Source organism: Alexandromys fortis, unplaced genomic scaffold (assembly GCF_014885135.2).
Source record: "Alexandromys fortis isolate MF-2015 unplaced genomic scaffold, M_Fortis_MF-2015_v1.1 scaffold_43, whole genome shotgun sequence".
Taxonomy (NCBI): Eukaryota; Metazoa; Chordata; class Mammalia; order Rodentia; family Cricetidae; genus Alexandromys; species Alexandromys fortis.
Window position 1 is genome coordinate 10,345,383 of NW_026067928.1, and position 10,106 is coordinate 10,355,488.

The following is a 10,106-nucleotide window of genomic DNA, read 5'->3' on the forward strand; positions in this document are numbered from 1 at the left end:
ACTTTCCTTAGGAAAGCAACATGTTTAAAGCACTAGATATGAGTATCTAATTTCTTTAGTCGTTTCTATTTTGGTCACTGTTGGGACCATTTGGAGTCCTGGCCTCCAGCTGCTCTTCCCTGCTAGAGATCTTTACTTTCCTTCTGATTTGAGTTACTGAAAGCTGTGTCAAAGTTGTTTACCAGCTCTGCTTCACTTGTTTTCTTGGCCTTGAGGATCAGAGGATAAGGTTTTCACCTGTTGGCCCACTTGACTGTTGGGTCTGTAAGCCTCCATGGTGCTATTGAATAAAGGGCTTCTTACCAGTGACTAGAGGTCCGTGTCTCTGTCTCTGTCTGTGTGTCTCTGTATCTTTCAACCTCCAGCCCCTTGCCCAAAGCTCAGAAGCTCGCAAACTGTATGGTAGCACATAGAGCGCAGACAGGCATTGAGTGCTGCAGGTAGTTCTCTGGAGAAACTAAAGCAGGTTCGAAACTGGTTTTGCTCCTTTTCCTCTACTTTACCTGAATTTTCTTTCCTATTACTGATTCTTCTTAATTAAATTGTTTTTCTATTCAACAACAACAACAACAACAACCATCCAGTCTCAAAGTCCTAGCAGGGTGAAGGAGATATAACCTAATGTCCTTCATCAAGCACCTGTTTGGAATTGAAACCTGTTGGAGACAGGAAAGTCGGTGTTCTCAAATGGAATGACATTGGGTAGATCAATAACACTTCAGGGCAGTCCATATGTTTTGTTTGCTTTTCATTTTGATCTGGTTTAGTAGTTTTTGTCTTATCGTATCTTTGTTTGTTTTGAGTTTTGCTTGTTTATCAGAGAGAGAATATGAGTTTGGATTGGTTTGGGAGATTTGGTAAGAGTAGTGAAGTAGAAATTATATGATCAAAATATATTGCATTTTTTATTATAAAAATAATAATAACATTTTTAAAAATTAACTAGTGCACACCAAGTACTTTAATACCCATTATGTCAGCAAAATATTATCTTCAAGGTTCTACATATTTGTGTAGTGTTTTTCTATAACAGTGCATGAAGCAATATTAAGTAAATGTTAAAACAATGCGGTATCTGTCCAAGAAATATTACTGATTAAGGTGTCTACATGTTTATAGAACATTTAGAAGATAAAAAAATACATTGAGCTCTGGCGAATAAATGCACAGAATATATTTAAAACATTTAGTATATCTACTATTCTGGAGGAAGTTCTACTCCATGCTACTTCCCCAATCTCCCATTTCAAACCCCATCCCATCAAAAGCCTGCCAAGTGTCAGCTTCTTTCTTGGGGGGTGCTCAAAACCATGCCTATAAGCTTCTTAAGATCTGATAAACATATTTGGCCTTTGATATCTCTTTTGCCCTACTGAGGGTTTCCAGGAGTACTTTGTTCCATTCATTAAATGTGTGTTTATTAATTCAGTTTGATTGGCTTATTACATCAGCAGAGGTAGAATAAATAGGGACTTAAATCTTATCACACACTAGCTATCAGAAATTACTTATCATCCACTAGCTATGTGAAACTCATTTGTCAGTTAAATTTCTCAATTAATTTGTCATTTAATTTATTACGGCCTTCAATCCCAGCACTTGGGAGGCAGAGGCAACACTTACAGTAAATTCGAGGAAAGCCTGGTCTATAGAGCTATTTCCAGGACACAGAAACCCTGTCTCAAAAAAGAAAATAGTATCATTTAATTTATTAATTAAAAATACTGAAAAATACACACTTAAGGTTCCTGAGAATCAAGACAAGTCTTGAAAAAGGAAATAAATTATAAATGATGTATGCTACATTTGAGTGATTGTGATATTTTCTTATCACTAAGAATGTACATTCCTCCTAGATTTCATTTGCAGATATATTTTAATATTCAAAATAATGCTAATGGTTTGTGAGGTTTGTTGGATTATTTTGGCGGTATGTATAGGCTTGTGAAAAATACACAGATGAGTTCAGGAGTCTGACTCCTGATTTCTAAGACAATGATAGAGTAGTGATTGCAAAGATGAAAACTACAGCTGTTTTGTCTGGGAATACTTTCTTGTGACGAATGAGCTGCTTCTCAGATTTCATGATAGCGTGAAGTTTGCATGGTAGTGCATTTGCATTTTAAACATAAGGAGTTTCCTAAAAACACTAAAAATACAAAATGCTGCATGATCTAGCAATCCCACTCTTGAAGATGTATACAACGGAAATGAAGTGGTGGATTGACGATGCAGCTGCATTCTCCAGTTCACTGGGAGCATCATCTACAACAGCTCAAGAAAGAAAATAATTTCTGTATTCATAAGAAGAGATGCGTAGAAAATGTGACCATATATAATAAATATTAGCATAGCTTAATAGAATACTATGCAGCCTCTAAAAGAAAATAAAGTCTGTCTTTTGTGGTAATATAAAGAAGCCTAGAGAAAATCATATTGGCTAAACTACATCAGAAATATTAACAATTCTTGAGACTTCCTCATAGAAGTCCAGAGGAATGCTCAGTACTTGGGGCTGTGTGGTGACAGGGTGGGTAGGAAATAGGAGAGATATGGGCTAAATAGTAGAGTGAGATTAATGTATGTTTGTGTTCATGCCTGATAGTGGCCAAAGGACTACATAAGTGTCCTGCTCTGTCTTTTAAATACTTGAAACAAAGTCTCTCAAGGGACATGGAGCTTGACTTGAGCTTGACTTGTGGCTGAGATAGCACCCTTTCTCTCCCACACCTGCCTCTTTACAGGGCTGCAGATCAGATGAGCTCACATCCCCTTGGTTGTATACAAAACTCTGTAACCTGCTGAGTCATTGTCCCCAGCCGAGAGAACATTAGTGAGTTCTCTTGTGTCATGTGGTGACTGTAGTTATAAACATATTTCACAACTGCTAAATTGCTAAACTGGTAATTAAAATTTCTTTCCACAAAAATGAGTTGTGAGGTGACACATAAATTTAGTTTATCTCCATCACGGCACAACACACATGTTACAGTGACATACTGTACTCTTTAAGTATACAATCTTACTATTTGCGAATTAATAGTTTGAAAAATTAAACCCAATCCAAATGACTTCAAGATGAGTCATTTGCTGCCCTCACCAGGATACTCCAACATATGCAACTAAAATTTATTGAGACAAATTTTGAGTATTTCTTTAGAAATATTTCAATTCTATTATGCACACAAATAATAATTTCTACTTAAGACTCTAACACATGCTACATATTTACCAATTCAATTATGTATTCATTGTTATATTTCACTTTGAATCTAAGAGACCAGAAAATAAACCCACCTGGAAACAAACAGACATTACTGAAAGGAAAAGATACTGATAAGAAAAATATTTTCACACAGTTTAAGGTGTTAAAATTGAGAAGGTATGCTTATTTTCTGCAGTTTAAAACAAGAGCATGTCATGTACTATTAAATTATAAAATAATATCAGACATAGACTTATTTCAACATCACCATGTTAAAAATGTAGTTGTTCTCTGTTAAATAATCCTCATTTACATTTGAGAAAAGTATCCATTTGTTGGGGGAAAGCATCAATTTAGTGGTAGGCATATTTTTTAAATCAAAAGCTAGGGAATACATTTGTAGGCATCTTCAGGGTCCTTCATTCATTTCTCACCTTGTAAAAATGTAACGGGGAGCACATCTTCATCTATACATTATTCCTAAAAGGCTCATTTGTAAATCTCATTTTGCTTGGTTGTTTTTTGACCTTCAGACTATTAAGCACTGCCAGCCTCTTTCTTTTCTTGCTGGCTTCTTATGTGATAATCACACTACTTGCTGACCATTGGCTACTAGTGGGGCTAGCCTCACGAGAACAACAACAACAACAACAACAAAAAGGTCTCTGTATTTTAAATTACTGCTATTTGTAAAATTATTTCAAGAAAAGACCTCAAGATACTGCTATGGAATCCCATGTGTAAGAGTCTTTGAAAACTAAAGATGGATACATCCAGAAACTTACAGACACTGCTTTTCTTCCCAGTGTTCAGATGCCCAGCAGCATCCACTGTTCAGTGAACAGAACATGGATTAGAAAACACATTCGTACTTTATCTGCGATATACACACTCAAACTATACAACCACTTTAGGGAAATTTCAGATTCTGAAATTAGATCATTTATAAAGCAAAAGTTTTGTACAGAGTGATAAAAACAAACAGAACTTGATGGTGGCGCACGCTTTTAATCCCAGCACTCGGGAGGCAGAGGCAGGCGGATCTCTGTGAGTTCGAGACCAGCCTGGTCTACAGAGCTAGTTCCAGGACAGGCTCCAAAGCCACAGAGAAACCCTGTCTCAAAAAAAACAGAAAAAAAAAAGAGTAAAAACAAATAGAACTTAACACACTAGAAATAAGCCCTGAATTACTTCAAGAGCATTATGATTTTCAAGGTCTAATTTGAAGCTACAACCAGTGTCAGTAGTGTCTAGTTGAAAGATTTTATTATCCCTGTATTCTTTCAAAGCTTTGCATTTTTGTATATATTCATATGTATGTAAGTATGAAGGTATTTGACTATAAACAATTAATTTATATAACAATGCAACTACATAAAAGTTTGATTTCAGAGCCTTGCCAGTTCGACTTACTAAGTTCCACTTAATGTTTAATGTACACGGTATAAGGATGTCTTGCTATAATTGTGTAATAAAAACCAGAACAACCAATAGCTAGGCAGAAAGTATAGACACATTTTCTGGATGGAGAAAGGAAGAAGAGGATAATGCAGGGAACCCCAGAGACACAAAAAGGAAACAGGAGGTCTGAGATCAAAGATATAATGCCACAGGATAGAATGGAGAGTAATATAAATGGCTAATTTAATCTCTAATAGCTAATTAGGAACAAACCTAGGCTATAGTCTGAGTTTTCATAATAGGAAGTCTTTGGGCTGTTTTTTGGTAGCTGGTGACCCAAAGAAAAATAGTACTAAAAATTAGGAAAGGATTATGAACATTAGAATTCTAATCCAATATAAATCACTTATTTATGTGAATATTGAAGATATTTTTACTACATAAACTACACAGAATTTTTATACCAATCTTCACTTTATTCTGTTTTACTATGCATTTATATCTGTATTTTCTTGCTGATGCCTATATTTTCCTGCTAATCCTCAAGTATAATTTGCCGTTCTTTCTCTGATTTTACTTTGTGTTATGTTTACTTGCCTTAACTAATAAATAAAAATGCAAATTGCATATACTAATGATGTATCCTGTGATGTTTTGACAGGTGTATATATTGTATATTGTTAAACATTAATTAAGCTAAAATCTGTCTATCTCTTTATATTTTTATTCTCTTCACTGTGATATCATTCAAAGTCCTTTGTAATTTGAAGCCATTCTTCTGAGCAATGTAATGCCACAGCTACTTTATCCTACCTAACTATAATTTGTCTAATTTGATCAACACTTCCCCTATCTACACTTCCCAGATTATCTCCTGTATCTCTGATAACCCAGACTATTTCCATTTTTTTTGATAGCCAACAAATGATTTAATTTTCAGATATTTGGCTCATGTCATTTAGTAGAGAAGTGATCTTAGTAGGAGTGAAGGTCTTCATTCTTTTCTGTGTATGAATAGCATTAAATTTGTACAGAACATTTCACATTTTCAGTGCCTTTTCATTGAGTGATAGATTCATATGTTTAATTTCATATTGGCTGCTGTGGGTAATGCTGCAACAAACAGGAAGTTAAAGATATTTCTTTGACATACTGATTTAATTTCCTTTGAACACATACCCAGTAGTTAGATTGCTGGATCATATGGCAGTTCTGATTTTAATTTTATGAACCATTTCCATATGCTGTCCATAATAGCTGTGCTAGTTTACATTTCTATCGGCAGTGTACTAAATTTCACTTTCTCTACATTCTTTTTATCTGTTTATTATAATGGTCACATTAACTGGAATGAGGATGTATTGTGATTTGTTGGAACTGTCCTAATTATTTTTTTATGATAAGCTTTTTTTTGCGTATTCTTGTTGAACATTGTATTAGTTGTTTTCCCTTTTCTGTGGGAAATGATCAAGGCAATCTAGAGAAGTAAAAGTTAATTTGGGGCTCACAATTCCAGGGGGACAAGCTTCATCACCATCAATCACAGCAAGGTAGCCTTGCAGCAGGCAGGTATGGAAGAGCAAGAGATAAAGTCACATCTTAAACAGCAAATAAGAACCAGAGCACAAAGGACAAAATGAACTCTGGAAGCTTACCTCCAGTGATCCATTGCTTTCAACAAGGCTGCCTAGGAAGCCTCATAAACAGCACCACTGACTGGGAATTATTCAAATGCCCTAGACTATTGGGCACTTCTCATTGAAAGTAGCACACACTTCTTTACAGGTGTTTTAAACATAAAACTGCAATGTAGAAACTTCACTATGAATGGACTTACCAAAATGCCAAAGGCTTGCTTCCATGGATCTATCTGGAAGATATAAGTATGTTCTATTTCACTAACTTAGAACCATTCTAGGGAAGATTTCATAGGATTGTCATCATTTTTGGGTCACACTGATGGAGAGGAAGAGCAAAATGAAACAATTGCAGATTGTAGCATCATTTTTATTCCACAAGCTTCACATCTTCTTTCTTGTAAAAGTAATTCCAAATTTGGCAGAAACATGGAAGGAACATCATTTTTAAAAGTCTTGAGTCACAGTGTCTATATGCTAGATGAAATTTCTAAAATACCCCATTTTTCAACTGGGCTTGAGTTTCAGTTTCCTAAAAGGACAACCAGAGAGATAGCATACACACAGAGACAAGGTAGATAACATGCATCAGGCCTGAGCCAGCAGTCTCCCCCACTGTCGATTGCATTGGGTGGGTCACTAGTCTAGGGGTTGTAACCCACCCTGCAGCTAGTTATTCCAGGGTCTCGGAGGGGCGCTACCTGGAAGGGAATGAGCTAGGACAGAAGAAGGAGGCCAAGCAGATTTGTCAAAGCCTCTGTTTATTAGGATCATGGTTGCTGCTTATATAGCCCTGGATGAGGACTTTGTGGGCAGGGCACGGGATCTCGCCACGTGGTCCAGGTCATGTAGGCCAGGTTCATCACGTAGGCCAAGAGGTTACAGTCGGACAGGTAGGCCAAGAAGTCACAAGTTGCCACACCTGGTTCCCTGGATAGCTGGAATGTGAGGCGTGTTCTGCTAACAGATAAGTTAATTGGGTGTGTGGCAGGTTCTCTCAATAGAACATAATTATGGGTCCTGGGACTTGTCTAAAGATGGAAAACTTGCAGCCCTAGCCAGGCCCTGGTAGACTTAGCCAATCAGAGCTGTATTAATGTAGCTTCTGCTTGCTTAGCCCACCAGAGACAGGATGTCCTAACTATCCCTAAATTGACCCTTAGCTGGGCTTCAAAGGAGCCTGCATGTTCTCCAGTTCACCAATTTTTCTTTGTATCAGATGTGACCCCAGCTTGCTAGAGCGTTTTGCTCTCGAGATTTAAACACTCTTGTTAATGACATACATATTTGATGGTCTTTTGTGCACTTCTCAAGGACCCTAACGCTACACTCTCTAATGTAGTGTTAGGGAGGGAACCCAGACCCATGCAGTAGCTAAGTCAACATGATTAATGAACTCCACCACAGTTCGTACTCTTTTAAATCCATTAACCAAGACAAATTTTTCCCCAGTATATGTATGGCATTCCCAAATGAAGTGTTCTTTGCCCTCTGGGTTTTTGTGTTGTTGTCTTGTTTTACTTTGTTCTAATGAAAAGCTGTGAATTTCACTTCATCTTAAGTACAAATTACTCTCATTATGAGTAGTATAGCTAGGAAGATGGTTCAATGGTTAATGTGTTGCCAAACGAGATAAGGTTAGGGCTTCAGTTTTCATGTAATGTTGAATACAATCAGGTGGCAGAAACACGAAATTTTCTGGAAGCACATAGGCCAGTTAGGCTGCTATATCCTGACAATGAGACAAAATGATTCAAACAAGGTGTAAGGTAAGAATTGAGACCCATACCATCCTCTGTCCTCTAAAAGTGAATCCTAGCATGGACTGGGATGCCTCTTACACACACATGTACACATGCACACATGCATACCGACGTGGTAGGGAGATTGGGTAATACATTAATGAAGTTGCTATCTAATAGCAAAATAAGCTGATATCATATTACTGTCATAATTGACAAGAATTTTAATAATGAAAAATATTAGTCCCCATACATTTGGCATTTATATCAAAAACCATATTCAGTATATATAAATGTTCCATTATTTAGTCTTGCATTGTAGTAGTATGCAATATGACACAATACTTGTTTGGCTCATTCACCATCTATCATCTGGGTGTTCCTATTTTGGAACAATCTAAACGGATTACTGTAAATGAGACTAATTAAGTCATCCATTCATGCAAAGAACATACAGTACCGACAAGCTTTTCAGTCAATGATATGTTGTTATCATATTTCCTTGCTTTTCTAGAGAATGTGAGGATTTATAAAAACATGTATCACAATTAGAGATTTTCTACTGAATGCTGGAGCTATGTAAGTATAATGGCTTGCTATTATTACTGTGTTTTAAGTAGGAGTAATAAAATGCTGCTTACATTAAACCATGCAACAAATTACCATGGCAGTGTTAACAGTTCATTAGTGCTCCAATGAAGAGAAAATGGTTAATTTAATTTTGTATTTAACATTGTGATATGGGAATAAGGTAAGAGTTTTCATTATGAAAAGAGCTGAGTTTTGTTTTCAGACAGAGTACTACATGTGTTAAAGTGCAACTTTCCTTTGTCTAAAGAATATTGAGTTTTATAAAACAAGAAAAGATAAAATTTCTTGTGGTGGTTCACCCATTACTAGAATTATTTTGTAAATTTTATCTTTTAAATTATTGCAAACACACTAAGTGCTCTTGTGTGCATTTCTTGCCCATTGGATCAACAAAATTATTGTTAATAAAAATTCAAACAATTTAGATAGAAAATAAAATCACCAAGAATGATGCTTTTTATTTCTGTCCAGTAGATTGACAGTCTTTACAAGTGCCATTTTGTTGCCATAGTAAATAAACCTCCAGTTGTATTGAAATGACTTATCTAATAATGGTAAACATTTGAAACACTTAAAGACATGAAACATATCACTTGAAGCCAGTGACTCATTTGAAAAAAAAAATACCATTTCTTTTTATCAAAATATTGTAGGCCCATATTTCTTTATGGTGTGGCAGCCAGGCAATGAAGCCATAGGCCCACCTGAGGAGGTCACATAGACCTGCAGACAGCCTGTCACTGCCCTCAACAATAGCCAGGATGAGCTAATCCTTCTCTTTTGTTATAAATGTAGATCGCCTGGGGAGAGGTGTTTGCTGAAGCTGATGACTATTAAGCAGGTGCTGTTCCTAGCCACAGGTTCCCCAGAAAGAGAATATTAATGAGGTATCCACCTTGGCTGAGCGAGGGGAGGGGGGTTAAGAGATGTTTGATAATAAACGCGGGTAGATCTTCAGGAGACAGAGAAGCCTGAGATGCCCTTCCGTGATGATGGTGTAAGCTGTGTCTGGTTATTTCTTGCGCCTCTGTACCAGTCCAGTTAAGGAAAATAGTTTTCTACATTGGGGCCCAGGGGCTCTAACAAAATATCTTCAGGTCTGTCACTTAGATCTTTTACATACTAATTTAAGCATAATATTGACTGAATTATCTGCATTGCTGTCACAATATGTAGCATATTCAAAGTCACAAATTAAGACTTTTGTAATTGTTTGTGTAAGTACAGATATGAATGCATCAAAGGTTAGGAGATGTGTTAAAGTATTGTTGAAGGTATAATGAATGATATGAAGTCAATAATACATAGCTTGTGCAAAGGGAATATTATTCAAATTTACATGGTGTGGTACAAAATGAAGTAAGAGCAGTGACAGGGATCCAAGATATACAGACTGCATAGAATACTTTAAAAATTAACAGAGAGTTGTTGGGCTTTTTCCAGCTCATGAGTTACTTGGTATGACTTGAAATAAAAAAAAAAAAAATTCAGATTTTAGACAGCAGACTGCATGAGCTTGGGAAGTTGGGA